General features: G+C 44.6%; 1 protein-coding gene and 1 pseudogene across 2 annotated transcripts in view; one reads left to right on the forward strand and one right to left on the reverse strand.

Moving 5' to 3' along the window:
• The window catches only part of LOC147022380 (uncharacterized), a 214,946-nt gene that overhangs the window by 132,714 nt on the left and 59,959 nt on the right, over positions 1-22,273 (forward strand). The gene's annotated exons all lie outside the window — the stretch shown is intronic.
• On the reverse strand, positions 167-14,364 carry LOC147022385 (uncharacterized; annotated as a pseudogene).

The following is a 22,273-nucleotide window of genomic DNA, read 5'->3' on the forward strand; positions in this document are numbered from 1 at the left end:
CCACATGCACCACATCCTACCCTCGGTTAGCCACATATACCACATCCTACCCTCAGTTAGCCACATGCACCACATCCTACCCTCGGTTAGCCACATATACCACATCCTACCCTCAGTTAGCCACATATACCACATCCTACCCTCGGTTAGCCACATGCACCACATCCTACCCTCGGTTATCCACATGTAGCACGTCCTACCCTCGGTTAACCACATGCATCACATCCTACCCTCGGTTATCCACATGCACCACATCCTACCCTCGGTTAACCACATGTACCACATCCTACCCTGGGTTATCCACATGCACCACATCCTACCCTCGGTTAGCCACATGCACCACATCCTACCCTCAGTTAGCCGCATGCACCACATCCTACCCTCGGTTAGCCATATGCACCACATCCTACCCTCGGTTAGCCACATCTACCACATCCTACCCTCGGTTAGCCACATGCACCACATCCTACCCTCGGTTAACCACATGTACCACGTCCTCCCCTCGGTTATCCACATGTAGCACGTCCTACCCTCGGTTAGCCACATGCACCACATCCTACCCTCGGTTAACCACATGCACCACATCCTACCCTTCATTAACCATGTGCACCACATCCTACCCTCGGTTAGCCACATGCACCACGTCCTCCCCTCGGTTATCCACATGTAGCACGTCCTACCCTCGGTTAGCCACATGCACCACATCCTACCCTCGGTTAACCACATGCACCACATCCTACCCTCGGTTAGCCACATGTACCACGTCCTAACCTCGGTTAGCCACATGTACCACGTCCTACCCTCGGTTATCCACATGCACCACATCCTACCCTCGGTTAGCCACATGCACCACATCCTACCCTCGGTTAACCACATGTACCACATCCTACCCTCGGTTATCCACATATACCACATCCTACCCTTCGTTAACCACATGCACCACATCCTACCCTCGGTTAACCACATGTACCACATCCTACCCTCGGTTAGCCACATGCACCACATCCTACCCTCGGTTAGCCACATATACCACATCCTACCCTCGGTTAGCCACATGCACCACATCCTTCCCTCGGTTAACCACATGTTACACATCCTACCCTCGGTTAGCCACATGTACCACATCCTACCCTCGGTTAACCACATATGGATTTTTTGTTGTTGTTTCCTCTTGCTCCCAAAGGGACAGGAGAGGGTACATGCGTATTGTTTGTGAGTGTGCGTTCCACACTCAAACCAACTTTAAAATCCCACCCCGATCAGCGTTTTTTTTTTTTTTTTTTTGTATACCTTGGTCGAGGCTCGTATGAGAGCAAACACATAACTCACAGCAAGGAGGCATGAGACAAGAGGGGCGGGAGTGGAAGGGACAAAACAGTGGGGAACAGACACATTAGGTGAACTGTGGAAGGGAGAGGGATGGGGATGGGATGGGGATGGGACGGGGAACATGGCGAAGAGAAGATGGACATTACAGGGACTTTCAGGAAGGAAAGCAGGAGAAATGAAGGAAGTGGGCTTGGGTGGATTATCAGGGGTAGAAAAGATCGAGGATTTGGATGGGGGAAGATAAGAGGTGGTGGTGAACAGCTGTTTTGAAAGCCTGGAGGGAAGAATGGGAAAGAATAGAGTGAGGAAGTTTATTCCAAAGGCGGGAAAAAGAGGAATGAAAGAGTGAAGATGAGCAGTGATTCGTGATTTTGGTAGTTTTACCAGAAGGGGGTTGTTGGCGGACCTTGAGCGCCCTGTGGAAATGTGGTGGGGACAAATCGCAGAGAGAGCAGGGGGGGCAAGGCTGGAGAGGAGTCGGTAGAAGACAGAAAGACCACCGACCAACCTGCGGTGATTGAGTGAGAGGCCCAAAGACTCAGCTTCATTGCGGGAGATGCCGATGATCTTAAATGCCCTGGTTTCGACAGCGTTAAGCCGAGAAAGGTGGGAGGCAGGAGCACCAGCCCAGAGGGGAGAGCAGTACTCCATCAGGCTACGGACAAAAGCTTTGTAAGTGGTCAGGAGCTCAAGAGGGCCGAGGAAGGACTTGGCACGACGGAGGATTCCCAGTCAGCGACTGGCTTTTGAGGCGAGGTTGGAAATGTGACTTTCCCAGGAAAGGTCATGGCAGATAGTGAGACCTAGAAGCTTGAAAGAAAAGACTTCTTCCAGAGGATTGTTGAGAAAGTGGATGGGGGGTTTTTCTAAACGGTCCTTTTGAAGAGACATAGTGAGAGTGTGAGATTTGTCTGGATTGAAAGACATGTTCCACATGTTGGACCAGTTTGTGATTTTATCCAGATCTGCAGTGAGCGAAGAAGCTGCTGCTTGCCGGTCTGAGGGATGATAGATGGTACGGCAGAGGGTGGAGTCGTCGGCAAAGAGAAATAGAGGATTTTCCAGAGAGTCCGAGAGATCATTGATAAAAACCAGAAAAAGAACAGGGCCCAGAACGCTACCTTGAGGAACTCCAGCCTGCACAGGAAGAGGGGATGAAAGAACTCCATTTAGGGCCACACGTTGACTGCGACAGGAGAGGAAGTCTGCGAGCCATGAGTGGAGATGGCCTTGAATACCATGGGAAGAGAGTTTGGTGAGTAGGGCAGGGTGCCAGACTGTGTCAAAAGCACGTGATATGTCCAGGGATACGGCTCAGATTTCCTGTCTGGCATTGAGGACCTCCATCCATTGATGGGAGAGCAGAAGCAGCATATCCAGGGTAGAGTGACCTGGTCTGAAACCAAATTGATGATTGGAAATCAAGCCATTGGAGAAGAGGAAGGATTTCATATCTGAGGCGATGATTGATGGATTCCATCACCTTGCTGATGATTGGGAGAAGGCTGATTGGTCTGTAGTTATAGGGATCTGTTTTGCACCTTTTTTATGCAGGGCAGTGATGTTAGCAGATTTCCAAGCAGATGGCAGATGACCTTGGGCAAATGAGAGGGTGAATAGAACAGAGAGAGGGTGAGCAAGAGCAGAAGAGCAGGCTTTGAGGACACGTGGGCTGATGCCGTCTGGACCGGTTGCAGAATCTGACTCGAGGTTTGAAAGCAAGCTCTCCACCTTGTCAGGAGAAAAGGATACAGAGTCCAGGGACAGTTGGGTGCGACTGGGTAAAGTGGGTAGAGATAGTGATGGGTTTAGGACACAAGATTTAGCTGCAAACACCGAGTTTAGACATTCAGCTTTATCACGTGTGGAATCAGCAGTGCGGCCATTTGAGGTAAGGGTGGGGATGGAGGGGGAACATACACCAGAAACAGATTTGATTAAACGCCACCAGGATTTTGAGGAGGGAGAGAGGTTTGAGAGTTCAGACTTGAGATGAGAAAGATGTTGTTTTCTGGCTCTCCTGAGGGTAGATACACACTTGTTCCGAACTTTGTGGAAAGAACTGAGATTGCCCTCAGTTGGGTTTGCTTTCCATGAGGCAAAGGCAAGTTGTTTCAGGACAACTGCCTCGCCACAAGCTTCAGTAAACCAAGGGCGGGAGGAAGGGTAAGACAACTGAACACGAGAGGGGATAAATCTGTGCATGAGGGAGAGCAAGTTTCTTTGAAAGAATTCCCAGGATGAGTTGATGTTTGAGAAAGTAGTGATAGGAGACCAGTCTGTAAGTTTGATGGCTGCTTGAAGACCCTGCCAGTCGGCTTGAGTGAAATGCCAGACTCGACGGCGGTGAGGTGGTTCTCTGATAACAGCCAGAGAGATGTCCACTTTGACAAGGACGTGGTCAGAAGAACCAATTGGAGCGAAGGAAGAGCAGCAGATATTGTCAGGGAAATTTGTCAAAACCAGATCCAGAAGAGATGGAGTACCATTGGTTGAGATCCGATCCCCTGGGGGAGAGGGGGGACAAGAGACAAGGAAGAAGGCAGTTGAGGATTTGAGGAGGTGGAGTGAAGAGATGGAGGTGAGAGGGCAGTGGAGGGAGGCAGGTTGGTGGATGAGAGGGGGGGCAACTTTGAGAAGGAAGAGTGAGGGGGATGAAAGGTGGGAGAAAGGTGAGGGGGAGTTTTTGAGAGAGGTGAGACGGAGGCTTGGAGGGAGAAGAGTGGGATGGTTGCTTTGAGAGTGAGAGTGAGGGGTGAGGGGGGTGAGTTGGCACTGAAGTTGGAAAAAAATAATGTTTGATGGAAAGCGAGCATCCATGGCAAACTGTGGTTTTTAAAAGTTTTAGGTCAGAGATGCGATTTAACACAATTCTTGATGGATGCAATGAAGGCGAATTCAGAGCATGGAGAGAAGAAGCGCTGTAATAGTTGGATTTTTTAGGCAAGGAATGAAGGAGAGGTCGAAATGAGAGCAGTCTGTTAAAATAGCAGAAGAGTAGTGCATTGTGAAACAGTAAAGAGTACCACATGTGTGAGAGAGGAAGATGAAGCATTATAACATCGTTTTTGTTGTTAAAAATAATGTATGAGAGAGTTCAACAGATTAGGTCATGGAAGTGCAAAAAAAAAAAAAAAAAAAATCGAGGAAGAAGACGAGGAGGAGGTTAAGAGGAAGAAGAAGAAGCAGAATCGGGAGAAGGTGAGCGTGTTGTTGTTGGATATATATATATATATATATATATATATATATATATATTTTTTTGTTGTTGTTAATATTGATATATGAGAGCGTTCAATATAACAACAACATTGTCGCATCCAGTTTGATCAGAAGGTGATCTTGTACCTTGGTGATACATTATGAATGAGGACCGGATTATATCAGTGATCTGCACTCGCCCCTGAGTGAATGTTTTCCCACATCACACGTGGTTTGAGGTTTACTACAAAGCCGAAGGGCTCGACTTGCATGCTCCACCATCTTCAAACACGGTTTGACAAATTAACACATTTTTTTTACATTTTAATATCTAATTGAACCTTAAGTTTGAATGTGTATTATCCCTAAAGTTTTTTCAATGGCCATATTTTTCTCATCTCCACTCTTAACCCTTGGAGCACAGTCAGGACAATCATTGAAGTGGAAGGCATATAGTACCACCAAGTCCCTGCCTAGATCAGGCCATCCCTCCAAACTGAATAACCAAGCAAGGAGGAGACTGATCAGAGAGGCCACCAAGAGACGAATGGCAACTTTGAAAGAGCTACATACCTTTATGGCAAAGACTGGTCACTGTGTGCATGAGACAACAATATCCCAAGCACTCCACCAGTCTGGCCTGTACGGTAGGGTGGCAAGAAGGAAACCGTTACACAAAAAAGTCCACCTTGAGTCCCGTTTGAAGTTGTTGTCTGACGAAACCAAGATGGAACTTTTTGGCTGAAATGCAAATCGTTATGTTTGGCATAAACCCAACACAGCACATCACTCAAAGAACACCATCCCTACTGTGAAGCATGGTAGTGGCACCATCATTTTATAGGGATGTTTCTCATCAGCAGGGACGGGGACACTTGCCAGGATAGAAGAGAAAATAGATGGAGCAAAATACAGAAAAATCCTCGAGGAAAACCTGCTCTCCTCTACAAGAAAGCTGAATTAGGATGGAAGTTCACCTTTCAGCATGACAATGACCCAAAGCATACAACCAAATCTACACTGGAGTGGCTCAGGAACAAAAAGATAAATGTCCTTGAGTGGGCCAGTCAGAGCCCCGATCTAAACCCAATTGAAAATCTGTGGTGAGACTTGAAGATTTCTGTCCATCAACTCTCCCCACACAACTTGACTGAGCTTGAATAGTTTTGTTCAGAAGAATGGGTAGATATTGCCCAATCAAGGTGTGCTAAGTTGGTGGAGACCTATCCCAACAGACTCACAGCTGTAATTGCTGTCAAAGATGCTTCCACCAAGTATTAACTCAGGGAGGGTGGACACATCCAACCAAGATATTCTAGTTTTGTATTTTTACTTAATTTTCTGAAATTTGTCGAATTTGTTGTTCACTTGGAAGTTGTGGGTTATGATGTGTAAATGTAGGTGTATAAAGTCTGATTTAATGCAATTTAATTCCAGGTTATCAGGTAACAAAAGGTGAACATTTTGAAAGGGGGTGTAAACTTTCTAGAGACACTGTACATATTGTGTAAAATACTTTTGGTAATGGTTCGTATAAAGTATAAAGTAAACCTGTCGAATCATTATAAATTTAAATGTCAACGAGCAGGAAACTAGTTACACACAGACAAACCTCCTTCATTCAACGATACGATGGGAACCGTGGAATTCCATTATTTCTACACCACACACCTTGTCCACCTTGTTATCGAAGGAAACATAAGTGGAAAACAATGCGGAAAGGTCTTGATTCATGGAAGCTTGAACAAACGGAGGAGATTGAGGTTGGACTGTTGGAGCTGCTGTTTCTTTCTCTGATTAAACATCCAGATGTACCTTTGATAGGGGAATGAAGTGAGGTGGGCCATTGGCCAGGAAGGTGGATGTTTGCATATTCATTTCATTCTATATTTGCTGCACAGTTCATTGTTACATCGAGCATTTTGTACAACCAAATAGTTTCCCCCATCCGAATTGCTACATCCGTAGAACGACAGATGGAATCAACAGAATGTTGATCAACGTTTACCAACTGTCGGAAGTTGGTAGAAGCTCACGTTTTGGGCATTAGCCCTTCCTCAAAGCAAAAGGTACTCGTCGTCACAAAGACGTTTTCTAAACTACACTTAGTACTTGTGTTTTTTTTTTTCCAACAAGTTAAGTCTTTCAACTAACAAACTTCAAAATGTTCCATCAGGGTTGAACAACTCTTCCACGAGCCTCGACTATGTATACAAAAAAAACAACACAAGGGGTGTCAAATGTGTTAAAGTTCCACAAGGCTGAAATAGATCAGTTAATAAAACTTCTTAAGCTGTATGTTTTATATTTGTTTTGTGCATTTATTACCTCCATCACCGAAGGTGAAGGAGGTTATGTTTCAGTCCCTGTCTGTCTGTCTGTTTGTTACTTGCAAAATCGAAGATTTTTCAAATATATTGGTCAGTCGATTTTGTTATTCTGTCATTGTTTTTTTGCCTGTTGTCTTTTTGTCAATCGCCGACAGGTCACAATTTTAAACCGATTGTCAAGAAACTTTACCGACTTGTAGAGGTCGTCTCAACTGAGAAGCCGACTGATGTTGAGGTCAAAGGTCATCTTGAGGTCAAATTTCTGAAATCATTTTTCATCCGATTGACTTGGAAGATGAACAGGATTTGCACATTGCGCCACTGAATTGGGAAACCGACTATTTTTTAGGTCAAATGGTCAAAGGTCATTTCAAGGTCAAACTTCTGAAATCGTCAATTTCAATCTGAAAAAGAATCAGTTTTCATCCCATTGACCTGAGCTTTGATTAAGATTGTCATTTTAAATCTTGATGAAATGGACAATTTGATGTAACTTTTGGAAAATGGGGGGGGGGGGTGGATTTTGCCACTGCACAACTTATTATTCTTGTTTGTTTGTCTGTTCATTACCTTCACCACCGAAGGTGAAAGAGGATATGTTTTCACCCCTCTCTGACTGTTTGTCTCTCTGTCTGTCTGTGTACAGGAGATCTCAAAAAGTTGTGTACAGATCCGGATGAAATTTGGTGGGCAGGTTGGGTGTGTGACAAGGACGAACTGATTAGATTTTGGTGAAGATCCGGATCCAGATCCGACCACTAGAATTTTTGAAGTGATTCTTCACCATTGAGAGATCGGGTAAATTAATAGAAAGCACGATATCTCAAAAGGTTGTGGACGGATTCGGGCGAAACTTGGTGGACACGGGCATGTGACGAGGAAGAATTGATTCAACTTTGGTGAAGATCCGAATCAAGATCTGGATATGAGAATTATTTAATTTATATAGTGATTCTTCACCATTGAAGGATTGGGCCAAAAACGATATTGGATGATATTTCAAACATATAATGGGCCCAATATGTTCTCATGGATCAGGAAGCTATGCACTCAGCCGAGTGCCCTTCTAGTTTTAACTGAATTGTCTCCATAGAAAACGCTTTAACATTTTATCCTTTAAACAGAACAACCACCATCATTTTATTTTTCTACTTCTCTGCCAGACTCATAATTTTTCAACACCCCCCCCCCACCCCACACCTCGTGCCTTTTCAAAAATATCTGCAAAGACATTATTTTCCAACGGCTACAAAAAACAACCCAGGACCTACATTGGGTATGCCTATTAAGATGAGAGGCTCACAGGATAGCTGTGAGGTGCACACACTCGCCTCTAAGCTGTCTAGCCTGGTTTAAAATCCCGACCTAGCTATAAACTGTCATCCAGGTGCGTCACAGGCAGGGTGATTTTATCAATGTGTGTGCCGTCCCTCGGATGGACATTAAACTGGGCGTCCCATCTGCCAGCATTAGTTGGTGGACGTTAAATACCCCACAGTGTCCTTCGCGAAGAGTAGGCGAGCTATTGCCAGCACCATGTACAAATAAATTCCTGCTCCAATGACTGCTGGCAATGCAATGGCAAACCACCCAGTATAACATTAGCCAAGAAAGCAGCACCGACACTTTGTAGCAGAGTATGGTAAACCAGATTTGAGATGAGAGACAATGGTGCACCCTTAAAATGTGAAAGGAATTGTAATATCAAATACATAGCACAGTGTAGCAGAAAGGGGGATTGCAAACCTTGTGGAATGCAATTTATTGAAACTACTTCCACTTGACCAGGCATTGTGATTAAGAACAAGAAACACAAAAAGGCAAAACTCTCATCCGTTTTGCCTCAAACAAATTTAGCCTGGTCAGGCCTGATGTTCAACTGAAGGTGATTTGGACATGAATTTGTAATTTGTTCAGGGTGCCCACGATAGCTCGCCTACTCTTCATGAGAGACACCATGGGATGTTTAACGTCCACCACCTAATGCTGGCAGACAGGACTCCGAGTTTAAGGTCCGTTCGAGGGACTGCGGGACACACATTGGCTGCGGAATACCAGGATGACGGTTCACAGCTCGGTCAGGATTCAAACCTCGGATAGGCAGCTCGGAGACGAGTGCGCGTACTTCTAGGCTATCTTACCAGCCCTGTCAGAGGATGAACAATGAGGTGGAATGAGCAAAATTTTAAAGGATGTTCGGTGGAGTTCAGTAATTATTAAAAAAAACTTATAAAATAAAACTTTTTTGATGGGTTTGTGCTCTGTTTTTTGATTTACAGGTGGGGAGTTAGCCCTGCGGGTTCTGGTACAGGTCGTAGTTTGAGCACAATCGTGAATGGGGTTAGGGTTAGGCTAACAGCTATAAACTGTGTTATGAGGAACTGTCATAGCCTGGTGTTGGCTTAGTGGTTAGAGTGGCTGATTTAGGATCCTAGGGTCCTGAGTTCGAGCCCCGTTGGCCACTGAATTAATACCAGGTAGGGTTGACTCAGCCTGTCATTTGACTCAGCCTGTCATCTCAGCCGGATTAAATGCCAGATTCTTCTCTTAAACACTGATTTTGTGACGCCATACACTATGCCTTCACATGTTTCAGGCAGGTGTCATTACCTCCACCACTGGAGGAGGACGGAGGTTGTTTTAACCCCTGTTTGTTTGTGTCTGTCTGTTCGTTTGTGAGCAGGATATCTCAAAAAGGTAATGGTGAAGATCATCCAAGTCTGTCCATAAAAATTTGAGATATCATGCTCAAAGACAAACAATAAGGGGTGAAAATATAACCTCCGTCCACCCTCGGTGGCGCAGGTATTAACAGAGTGACAGACTCGCATGTTAAAATGTCTCTTGAAAAACAAACTTTGACTTTGACAGAATCACACACTGGTCAAACACTTGGAACATGTCTTTCAATCCTGAGAAATCTCACACATTCACTCTCTCTGTCTGAAAGGACCATTCCACAAACCCTTCCATCTACTTTCTTAATATCCATCTCAAAGAGGTTCAGTCACTCAAACTCCTGGGTCTCTTAGCGATCTCTCTTGGGTAAGCCTCGTTTCAAAGTTGGCCTCCCAAGCCAGATGCCGGCTGGGCATCCTCCGTCATGCAAAGTCCTTCCTTGGCACACCTGAGCTCCTATTCACCAACAAGGCTTTCATCCGCAGCTTGATGGAGTACTGGCCTCCCCTCTGGGATGGCTCCCCTGCCTCACATCTTGCTCAGCTTGATGCCGTGGAAACAAAGGCTTGCAAGATCATCGGAATCTCTCACGATGAAGCTGAGTCGATGTGCCTGTCACTTTGCCATCGCCATCAGGTCGGTGGTCTCTCTGTCTTCCGCTTAATTTCTTGCTTTGCATCCTCTGCTGTCTCGGTACTCTGCCTCCCCAAGTATCTGCAGGACGCATTTGGTCCACCAGTAACCCCGTCCTCCTGAAACTCCCTAAATCCAGAACCACTGCTCACCTTCACTCATTTATTCCTCTCTTTTCCCGCCTTTGGAACCATCTTCCACACTCTTTTCAATCTCACTTTTCTATCCCGGTCTTCAAAACAGCTTTTCGCCACCATCTCAGGTCATCCCCCATCCAAAATCATGATCTTTTTTTCGAAGCTCAAACTGATATATCACCGCTTGCGCACTGCTGTGACACAATGTCCCATGACCAGTCTTGTTCTGTTATCAACTGAATATGACTTACTGTGTGATAATGACTTCTGTGACTTAATTTGCGACTTTGCTCGTCGAAAAGCTCGAAATTAAGGAACCTCCATGTTTAATCAACATTGTTTTAGGCAACTGACAGCTCTATATAGGAAAAACAAATAACCCGGGTTACATGCATGAAATAAAAACGGACCTACTGTTGATAATTCAAAACACCTCACTGCACTGGAAAATGTGGGGACAGGAATACTGAACCGAAAATGGTGGAGACTTGTTATACATGAATTTACATAGAGAATTGGCGTCACCTCCCGCTACCCCTACCCCCAAGGCTACCAGCAAAGATAAAAAAAAACACCCCACTACATTAATTGGGGTCATGCTGATCCTGTGTAGCAAGTCTGGATGTAATCGGCCCACAACTGCAGGAGGAGTGTGACAAACACACAGTAGCGTGGGGGTGGGGGTTGGGGACCTGAAGTCACATTTGTTTTTACGTTACACAGAATTTCCATGGGTCCCAGATAGTCGTGTTAGGTGTTTTGGGTCCTCTTTTGGTTCTCTTGGTCTTTTCAGTCCTTGGGGTCTTTTGGATCTTCTGAGTCTTTTGGGTCTTCAAGGTCTTTTTTGTCCTCTAGATATTTTGGGTGTTCAGGATCCTTGGAGTATTTTGCATCCTCTGGGTTTTTTGGGTTCTCTGGGTCCTTTGGGTATTCTAGGTCCTCAGGGTCTTTTTGGTGTTTTGGTTCTTCAGGTCTTTTGGGTCCATCTACTATCTCTCTCTCTCTCTCTCTCTCTCTCTCTCTCTCTCTCTCTCTCTCTCTCTCTCTCTCTCTCTCTCTCTCTCTCTCTCTCTCTCTCTCTCTCTCTCTCTCTCTCTCTCTCTCTCTCTCTCTCTCTCTCTCTCTCTCTCTCTCTCTCTCTCTCTCTCTCTCTCTCTCTCTCTCTCTCTCTCTCTCGGGTTTTTGGGTTATTTTTGCATCTTCACAGTCTTTTAGGTCTTTTAAATCTTTTGCGGCTTTGGGGTCTTTTCTGTCTTTGGGGTATTTTGGATCTTTAAGGGTCTTTGGGATATTTTAAGTCTTTGGGGTATTTTTGGTCTTTGGGGGAGTTTGGGTCTTTTGGGTCTTTAGGGTATTTTGGGTCTGTTGGATCCTCAGGGTCGTTTGTGTCTTTTGTGTCTTCGGGGTCTTTTCAATCTTTTTGTTCTTTGGGGTATTTTTGGTCTTTTGAGTCTTCTGGGTCTTCGGGGTCTTTATGAGGTCTTTTTTTTGTATGCCAAGTCAAGGCTCGTGTAAGAGCTAATACACAGAAACGTATAACAAGGCAGGAGACAAGAGTGGAGGGAGAGGGAAGCACAAAATAGTGGGGAACAAAGACAATAGGACATCTGTGAAAGGGAGAGGGATGGGGCGGGGTACATGGGGTAAACAAGATGGTACTACAGGGACTTTCAGGAAGGAAAACAGGGAATATGAAGGAAGTGGGTTTGGGGTGGCTTAACGGGTGTAGTAAAGATCAAGATTTTGAATGGAGGAAGACATGAGATGGTGGTGAACAGCTGTTTTGAAGACCTGGAGGGAGGAGTGGGGTTGAAGAGAGTGTGGGAGTTTATTCCAGAGGCAGGACAAAACACGAATGAAAGAGTGAAGGTGAGCAGTAATTCTTGATTTTGGCAGTTGCACCAGAAGGGGGTTTTTGGTGGACCTTGAGCACCTTGAGGAAATATAGGGGGGACAGATCACAGACAGAGCAGGGAGGGGGTGGGGGGCAAGGCCAGAGAGGATATGGTAGAGGACAGAAAGACCACTGACCTGCCTCTGGTGAGAGAGTGAGAAATCAATGATACCCACTACCATGGGATACCAATGATGGCGGGAGATACCAATGATCTGAGAAGACTTGTTTTCCACAGCGTGAAGTCGAGTTAGGTGTGAGGCAGGAGCACCACTGCAGAGTGGGGGGGGGAGCAGTACTCCATCAGACTGCGCATGAAAGCTTTGTAGGTGGTGAGGAGCTCAGGTGTGCCATGGGAGTACTTTGCACAACATAGGATGCCCAGTCAGGGACTGGCTTTGAAGGCCAGCTTGGAAATGTGGCTTTCCCAGGAAAGGTCGTGGCAGATAGTGAGACCCAAAAGCTTGAATGAAAGGACTTCTTCAAGAGAATTTATGAGAAAGTAGATTGGGGGGGGGGGAGGAGGTTTGCAGACGGTCTTTTCAGAGAGACGTGGTGAGAGTGTGAGATTTGTCAGGATTGAAAGACATATTCCAAGTACTTGACCAGCTTGTGATTTTATCCAGGTCTGCAGAGAGTGAAGAGGCTGCTGCCTGCCGATCAGAGGGATGAGAGATGGTACGGCAGAGGGTGGAGTCATCAGCAAAGAGATAAAGAGGATTTTCCAGGGAATCTGAGAGATCATTGATGAAAATCAGAAAAAGCACAGGGCCAAGAACACTGCCTTGAGGAACTCCAGCCTGGACGGGAAGAGGAGATGAGAGAATTCCATTAAGAGCCACGCGTTGACTGCAACAAGAGTGGAAGTCCGTGAGCCATGAGTGGAGATTGCCTTGAATACCATAAGAAGAGAGTTTGGTGAGTATTGCAGGGTACCAGACCATATCAGAAGCTCGTGATATGTGTAGGGAGATGGCTCTGATTTCATGTCTGGCATTGAGGATCTCCATCCATTGTGGGGAAAGCAAGAGTATATCCAGGGTAGAGTGAACTGTTCGAAATCCAAATTGATGGTCGGAAACCGAGGCCATTGGAGAAGAGGGAGGATTTAATGTTTGAAGTGATGAGGGATTCCATAACCTTGCTGATGATTGGGAGAAGGCTGATTGGTCTGTAGTTGCAGGGATCTGTTTTGCACCTTTTTTTATGCAGGGCAGTAATGTTTGCTGATTGCCAAGCAGATGGCAGATGACCTTGAGAAAATGAGAAGGCGAATAGAAGAGAGAGAGAGGGGGTCTTTTGGGTCTTTGGGGCTGTTTGGGTCCTTGGGGTCGTTTGGGTCTTTGGGGTCACTTAGGTCCTCGGGGCCGTTTGGGTCCTTGGGGTCGTTTGGGTCCATGGGGTGGGGGGGGTGACTTTAGGGTCCTCTGTTTATTTCACGTTACATTTGTGGGAGCCGTCAGGTCAGCTGTCCAACCAATGTGTGAAGAGTGAATGTACACACATATATATAGATACATACATACATAATCACATACACTTGCGCCATTATATATAGATTAACCCTATATTAACCAAAATTTGCATTCAATGGGTATTTGACAAGTCGAGTTGGAAATTGTTTTGCTATATAGTCCGCATTCACTTGTTCAAGGGATTTTTACTTTCTGTGTTGGTGGAATCTGATACCAGGAACATATAAAGCCATATAAAGCAATGCTTCTCATTTCATTACTTTTAGTTCCATTACATAAATTAAATCAAATGTAGCTTGGAAGTTGTAACAGCAATACAGTATTTTTTTGACAGGCTAATTGCAAGCTTTGCTCATGTTCAGTTGTGTCTGGAATCCATTGCTGGTAATAAAAGCCCACAAAACACTCCTGAAATTATGCATTTTATTGAATAATTTAGCTTATGTAACCTGCAATGTCCTTAATATTGAATTGGGGTGACAGAATATGATATGAGAGTTTTGGGTGCCATCAGTGAAAAAGGTTGAAAAACAATGCTTAACTTCATCATTGGTGGCACAAAGGGCCATGTATGTCCCGGGACCTCCGCTACCAATAATCCGGCACTGGTTGGCCATGCTGGAGTATCCATTCCCTGGCTGTGGGTTGGTGCTTCCTCTTCCCCCATGGTTTGGGAGAGGGTACATGGTGCAGGGGGGAAGCTGTGCTGTAGCACACACCGAACTACAGGTCAGCTGAGTTGACATGGGGGATGCTTGGGGTGCCTCCCTCTAGCCCAGTTCAACACGATGGATGCTTGACAGGACATATTTCCTCTCTACATCTAAATAGACCAGGCCCATCTCTTGCCTGGGCCACGTGCCAGACAATTATCCTGAACAGCCGTCCTTGATGCATGGATCAAGAGTCCTATTAACTAAGCGAAACACAAACTGTGCTTATAAATACTGCCCTCTACCCCATAAAAGTAATAGTATATCCAACCTTGGGCACAATTGTATTAATCTTCAGGATGATAAAATAATAGATCATAGAATGAAGAACTAATCTTGCTCCTGAAGGCTTGTGTCTGTCGATGGACAGACTTGTAAAACAATTTAATAAATCAACAGGACATTGAACAGGACATACGAAAAGTAAATCTATACGAACAAGAAAAAGAGAAATCAGAGATTGCAGACCCTCCCCAGGACTTGTTTTGTGTGGTGTTTTTGTCCTGGTATGTTACGTCATTAATAATAAACATAACTGGAACTGCCACTTTATAACTGCTGGCAGTGATGACCGAGTACCAAGATGTCCCGCTTTGATGCAACCCCACTTTGATCAGACACCTGACCCTGACCCATGACGTTTTTCATTATTATTCAATTGAATTCAGAATGGGATTAAAATAAATAAAGGATTAAAATAAAAATCAAATCAAAAGGAAGAGCAGATACGTAGAGTCCTGCATTGGAGTCATCAGGAGGAACCTGGAGAGGATTTGGGTTTCAGCTGCTAAACCTCTACCCTCAAACCCATCCAGGCACAGCAAAGTGAGCATTATTCAAAAAAAACAAAAAAACAAAAAATATTAAATAATCATGGCAGCCAGACAATGATTCCGATCAGGTTGAACTTTAACACATGTATTCCCCATTACTACTGGATCGTAATTGTAAAGTTTCATGTTGATTGATGAAGCGGTTCCTGAGAAATATATTTTTAAAAGATTCTCGCTCAATCCAATGTGGCTGTGAGGATATGTCACCTAGATCAATTATTCGTGAATACCCTGGTATTCCCAAGGCTTGGGGAACACTTGTGTGAAGTTTCTCCTCAATCTGTTCAGTCATTCTTGAGAAGAGGATTTTTATAGGTTTTAGGGTAAATCCAATATGGCTGCCAAGCCATGTGACCTCTGATGTCTTCTGTGTGAAACTTTTGTTCCTCATGAATAGGTGGTCATGTTTGTAAAGTTTCACCCTGATCTTATCTGTTCAGCCATTTCAGAGAAGATTTTGAAGGTATTAAAAAAAGAACAATATGGCTGCCAAACCACATGACTGATAACGTCGTCATTTTTTTCTGTGGACCAATTTATCCCGAGATGACCTTCAAAAATTTTCATACCGATCGGATGTAGCATTCTACCTATGCAATTATGATGTCATAACGAAGGTACCTGTGATGTCATAAAAATCGCACTTATTCCACATGAGGAGTACTTGCCATCGACCAAATTTAATTTCTTTTCCTTTGTGCGGTTTCAGAGATACAGAGGTCCAATTTTTCCCGTTTGTCCAACATGGCTGCCACACCACGTGACCTCTGATGTCATCGTTATCACTAAAATATTCTACTTGAGTAGTTGCTGCTATGGTGAAAATTTCGTCTCGATCCGATAAGCGGTTGCAGAGAAAAACACTAAAGTTCTGTGCGGACAAACAAATGGACCCAAATTCAATACCCTCTCCTTCAGCGAGAGTAACAAGAAAAAGACGTCATACAGAGCATGATACTTGCAAAATCCACCCCCCTCTCCAAAGGTCAGGTATGGGAGCATGTGCCAGAACAGCGCGTCGCTGCGTCCACTTTCCGCCGGTACTCCAGGGGCCTCCGTCTGGCCATCCCCCAGGCAGATGCCAGGCCCATCCCCATCTCCTTGAGATGATGGTCAACCTGCTGCAACCACGAGGCATGTGGTCGGCCCACTGGCCTCCTCCACTCATGAGACTCCCTCGCTGAGAGAATCTGGTGAGCAGGATCAGCGTCAGGAAAACGAGCCACATGTCCATACAGCCACAACTGACGCTCACGGACTATGCAGGTAACAAATCTCATCCGAGTCTCTCTCAGCAACCGCTCGTTGGACACAAAATCCGACCAGCGATAGCCAAGGATTCTCCGAAGAGACCTGGTACCAAAGGAATTAAGTCTCCGTCTCAGATCCTTGGTCAGAGTCCAAGTCTCGCATCCATAGAGCAAGACTGGAAGTACCAAGGACCTGAAGACTCGGACTTTCGTCCTCCCGCACAGGTACCGGCAGCGCCACACCCCATGATCCAGTGAATCCATGACTCCCCAGGCCCGACCCAGACGTCTATTGACCTCTGACTCACAGCCAGCAGAGACATGAATATCACTGCCAAGGTAAGTGAATCTCTCCATGACCTCAACATCCTCACCACAAACAGACACCGATAAGCGGTTGCAGAGAAAAACACTAAAGTTCTGTGCGGACAAACAAATGGACCCAAATTCAATACCCTCTCCTTCAGCGAGAGTAACAAGAAAAAGACGTCATACAGAGCATGATACTTGCAAAATCCACCCCCCTCTCCAAAGGTTGCCATTAATACATCAAATTGTACATTTCATTAAGATTAAAATTGACAATCTTAACCAAAGCTCATGTCAATGGGATGAACATTTAATATTTTTCAGATTGAAATTGATGATTTCAGTAGTTTGACCTTGAGTTGACCTTTGATCGTTTGACCTAAAAAAAAATCGTTGTTTTCCCAATTCATTGACGGACTATGCAAATCCTGTTCAACTTTCAAGTAATCAGATGTAAATTGATGATTTTTTCAGTTGAAAATTGATTTGAGAAGTTTGACCTGGAGTTGACCTTTTGATCTCAAAAATTGTTTGTTTCCCAATTCAGTGATGGACCATGCAATTGCTGTTTAATTTTCAAGTCAATTGGATGAAAAGTGATGATTTTATAAATCTGACCTCAAGATGACCTTTGATCTCAAAATCGATGGGCTTCGAGTTGAGACTACCTCGCCAACTTGGTGAAGTTTTGTGAATATCGGTTTAAAATTGTAACCCATCGGCAATTGACAAACAGACAGAATATCAAAATCGACTGACCAATATACTAAAATCTTCGATTTTGCAAGTAACAAACAGGCAAACAGATCCAAATCCAACACCTTCTCCTTTGGCAAGGGTAAAAAAGTGTCTGTCCGTGTGTGTGTGTGTGTCTCCTTCATAACTCCAACACCACGAGACCAAGTAGCCTGAAACTATAAATGTATACTAAGGGAAGTCTAAGGAAGTGCAGGAGTGAAAATTGGATGTTTGAGTTAATTAAAACATCCTTTTTGAAGATAATTATTGACGGCCTGATTTAATTTTATCCTTTATCAGGCGCATTGTTGGACACCCTCGGACTCCTTGCTCTCCCTCGATGGGGTCTTAAATCGCCATTTTGTTCGGCCTATTCAAACATGCCTTGCTTTGGAAATGCAATGTTCTCTCACAGTCTAATAAATTAAAGTATATAATCGAAATATGATATCTGATTTGAGAATCTGATCCGGTGGGTCGAAATCTTGAGTGAAATCTGAAAATTTTAACAAATAGCGATATTTAAACTAAGTGTATTGATTTAAGCAAAGCATTATACTTAAATTTTTCCTTTGTTCAGCCGATTAATTATATTGGGTGAAGAAAAGATTAAGGAATGTGGAAAAAGTGTAACTTCATTGAGCGCAGCAGCATGCTTCATAACATGCTTTTGCAATCGATGACGGTACAGTCCGCAGGGTCCTTTTTATTTTCGGTAATTACATACGCAGTTTGCTCTTTCCGTTTTGGGTGATCTGCTTACATGACAAAATATTAATATAAATATACTATTATAGTTTTTGTAAAATATTAATAGTTGGTAGTTTCTGCAAGTGAAGAGATACGTAGACAGCACGCACGGACGTGATACAAATGGGTACAAATGACTCTCCCTGGTGGGGTGTGTGCATGCTTAGTTGTGTGCATGTGATGCGCGGGATCTGAACTCGAACTCGGGCCCGTGGTGCGTGGTGCGTGGTGCTGCGTCGGAGGTTATGCAGCCATTTTGCAAACCATGCGTTTCTGCATTTGGGGAACAGATGTGTTGCAGCGGCGAAGCCTCATGGGGTGTGGATGTACCGTGGCATCAAAGCCATGTGGGACGTGCCACCATGCAGTGCGGGTGTGGGGAAATCCAAACACGTGTTTGAGTGAAAGGGTGAGTATATCACCGGTGCACGTGCACGGTTAGCATGGACTGCGAGGAGATTGGAGGAACGTGTGGGGAGCGGAGGGGGCTGCGTGCAGGCAGGCCTTTGCCATGTAGATAGCGTTAGTTTTAGTTACTTCCACCACCGAAGGTGAAGGAGGTTATGTTTTCACCCCTCTCTGTCTGTCTGTCTGTCTGTCTGTCTGTCTGTGTGTAGGATATCTCAAAAAGTTGTGGACAGATTCGGATGAAATTTTGTGGACATGTTGGGTGTGTGACAAGGATGAACTAATTAGTTTTTGGTGAATATCCGGATCCTGATCCAGTTACAAGCATTTTTTTGAAGTGGATCTTCACCATTGAGAGATAGGGCTAAGCCGATATATAGCACGGTATCTCAAAAAGTTGAACATGCATTCGGATGAAACTTGGTGGACAGGTTCGGTGTATGACCACGACAAATTGGTTCGATTTTGGTGAAGATCCGAATCCGGATCTGGATTCGAGAATTATTTAATTTAAAAGTGATTCTTCACCATTGACAGATACAGCCAAAAACAATATATATAATATTAGGGTTGGGCATACAACCATACTTTTTTTGAAAGGAGTGTTTTTTTATGGCCAAATTTCACGCTGATCACAAATCCGTTAAACTTTTTGACATAGGATGATGTCTTAAGTTGGTAAAATGCAAAAATTCAAAATGGCTGCCAAATTTACCCACTTTTCAGGTAAAATTTGATAATTATGGCTTACCAGGGGATGTAATATTAGGGTTGGGCACACATCGACCTTTTCTCTGTTGTCCCGTTGAAAGGAGTGTTTTTTAAGGCCATTTTTCATGCTGATCACGAATCCGTTGAAATTTTTGACCTCGGATGATGTCTTGGTAAAACATCATCCTTGGTCAAAAATTTCAACGGATTCGTGATCAGCGTGAAAAATGGCCATAAAAAACACTCCTTTCAACGGGACAACAGAGAAAAAGTCGATGTGTGCCCAACCCTAATAATATGATATTTCAAAAATGTATTGGGCCAGACACGTTCTTGTGGATCAGGCATTACGTGGTGGAGGTATGCACTCTAGCAAGTGGCCTTCTAGTTTTTAAATGTTACCACTCAGTTTTATATAGAACACAGTGGTTAAAAAGGAAACGTTGCTGGTTGGGCACGTTTTATTGCCCCAGTAATGCCCTCGTACATTGCCTTCCCTCCCCATCCCCGCATGCTTCCTTCCCCTTGCCTCATGCTTCCTTCCCATTCCCTCTCCTCATGCTATGCTCCTCCCAAACCCCCACCTCCACTATACAACTCTCCGGAGGTCGAGGAGAGGAAAAGGTGTTGAAGAAAGTGTGAATTGGACAAATTAAAGTTTTTAATTTTTTTTTTTAAGTAGTTGGAACTGCTGCTTGGATCAATTAAGTTTTTATAAAGCAATGAAACACCAGATCACGGCAGGATAGCTGAGAGGTATGCATGCTCGCTCTAAGCTGTCTGGCCTATGTTTGAATCCAGACCCAGCTATAAACTGTCATCCCGGTGTTTCACAGCCAGGGTGATTCATCAATGTGTGTGTGCCGTCTCTCGGATGAATGTTAAACTGGGCGTCACATCAACCGGAATTCATCCTCTCCTCTCCCCACTCTCCCCCTCCCCACTCCTCACTCTGCTACTCCCCTCCCTCTCCACCACCCCCAACACATATCCCCTCTCCCTCTCTCACCCCTCTGCCTCTCTCCCACCACCCCCCTCTCTCCACTCTCCCTCTCTCACCCCTCTGCATCTCTCCCACCACTCTCCTTCTGCCACCTGTCCTTCTCCCTCTCCCTCTCCCTCTCTACCTCCCTTCCATCTCCCCTCTCTCCTTCTGTTCCATTCCTCCTCTATCCTTCCCCTCCCTCCTCTTTCCTCTCCCTATTTCTCCACCGCTCCCCCCACCCCTCAATAATCCCGTCAGCGAAGTGACAGGGTGTATTTGTTCGTTTTAAATAAAATATAGATGGTAAAGGTCGTATTAAAAAATAATGCACTATCTATTACACCACTCTATCCATTACCCCACCCTATCTAACACGGTACATTAGTTCTTTGTGCCTGTTGTTTGTATCCTTTATAACGTCCTTAAAAACAGTAAGTTTCTGTTTGGAATGATTTTTCAATTTTGTTCGACTGCCAGGCAGGTAGACAGAGAAACAATATTATCTCACTGTTCCGCACACGGGAAATCGGGACAAATTCAGAGCCAAAGTACTGCTGAAATGCAGGTTCGTTTTCCAATGAATGTTCCGATCCATGTTCAAAATAAAACATTCACTTTAAATAAAGTTATTCCTCGATCATAAACTGACATTTGTGGACGGACGTGTGGACAGACAGACAGACAGAAGTGAATCAATTTCTTAAAAGGTAGGATGGCCGAGGTAGGACAGCTGCAAGGATGGCCGAGAGGTACACACACTCTCTCCTCCAAGCTGTTGAGTCTGAGTTCGAATCCCAACCCAGCTTGGTGCTTCACAGGCTCAATGTGTGTGCTCTCCCTCTGATGGACGTTAAACTGGGCGTCCCGTCTCTGTCATTAGTTGGTGGACGCTAAAGATCCCACAATGTCTTTCGTGAAGAGTAGGCGAGCTATCGCCGGCACCCTGCACAAATGACTAATTCCTGCACCAACCTACAGGGGCCATTGCATCAGCGGCACAGCCGTCCAACCAGCAATGATGCAACCAACCAGCAGCCACATGCTGCATACATATTAAATGAATGAATGAGTTAAATCTTTGTTCGACTCGAACTTTTAATCGTCGATTCGAATTATAATGCGGTATATCAACAAAGCGATGAGTATGTGGTCAAACCTGTCGAAATGGTGAGCGTATTCAAGTGAGTGGGAAGGAATTTACGTGTCTTGTTTTCGTATGATGTACGAATTACGTGTACGTATGGTCGAGGTACTTGTACGAATGTCGGACGACACTAAATCAGCATAAATTTAGTTCCCAAGTGGCGCACAAGGCTGGGAGTGCTCGTGGGGATGAGAAACTTCTCCTTGGTCATGCGTCTGGTTTACACCAGACGGTGTTGGGCTGTACGAGCATGAACCACAACAGGGCTTCGCTCTACAGAGTCAATCGTCAAGTTGATCAGGGGAATTGCCTGCAGTTTGGATAACATCCACGATGGACGTGGTAGATATGACGTAAGGATTAATATGTGATGATCTACAGCACATGATTGGAATTTCATGGCAGACTCGTGTGGATCGGCTCGCTACGCTCGCCTCTCAACACATCGTTGCAGAGATTGATGTCACAGATTTGCTGTGTTGTCATGATTTACACCAATCATCATACAGTACAAACATATATATTTTCTACAAATCTATTTGTAATGTTGGTGATATTATGCTTATTTGTAAATTATTTGTCATATTAAATGGTGTAAGGGCTCTAAATCGTGTTAAGGTTTCTTCTGTCTACCCTGGGTTAAAATCCCAACTGAGCTATAAACTGTCATCCTGGTGTTTCACAGGCAGGGTGATTCAACAATGTTTTTTATTGTTTATTTATTTTTTTGTATACCTTGTCGAGGCTCGTATGA

The sequence above is a fragment of the Eptatretus burgeri genome, chromosome 8 (genome assembly GCF_056783735.1).
Source record: "Eptatretus burgeri isolate ZD-2024b chromosome 8, Ebu_testis_v1, whole genome shotgun sequence".
Taxonomy (NCBI): domain Eukaryota; kingdom Metazoa; phylum Chordata; class Myxini; order Myxiniformes; family Myxinidae; genus Eptatretus; species Eptatretus burgeri.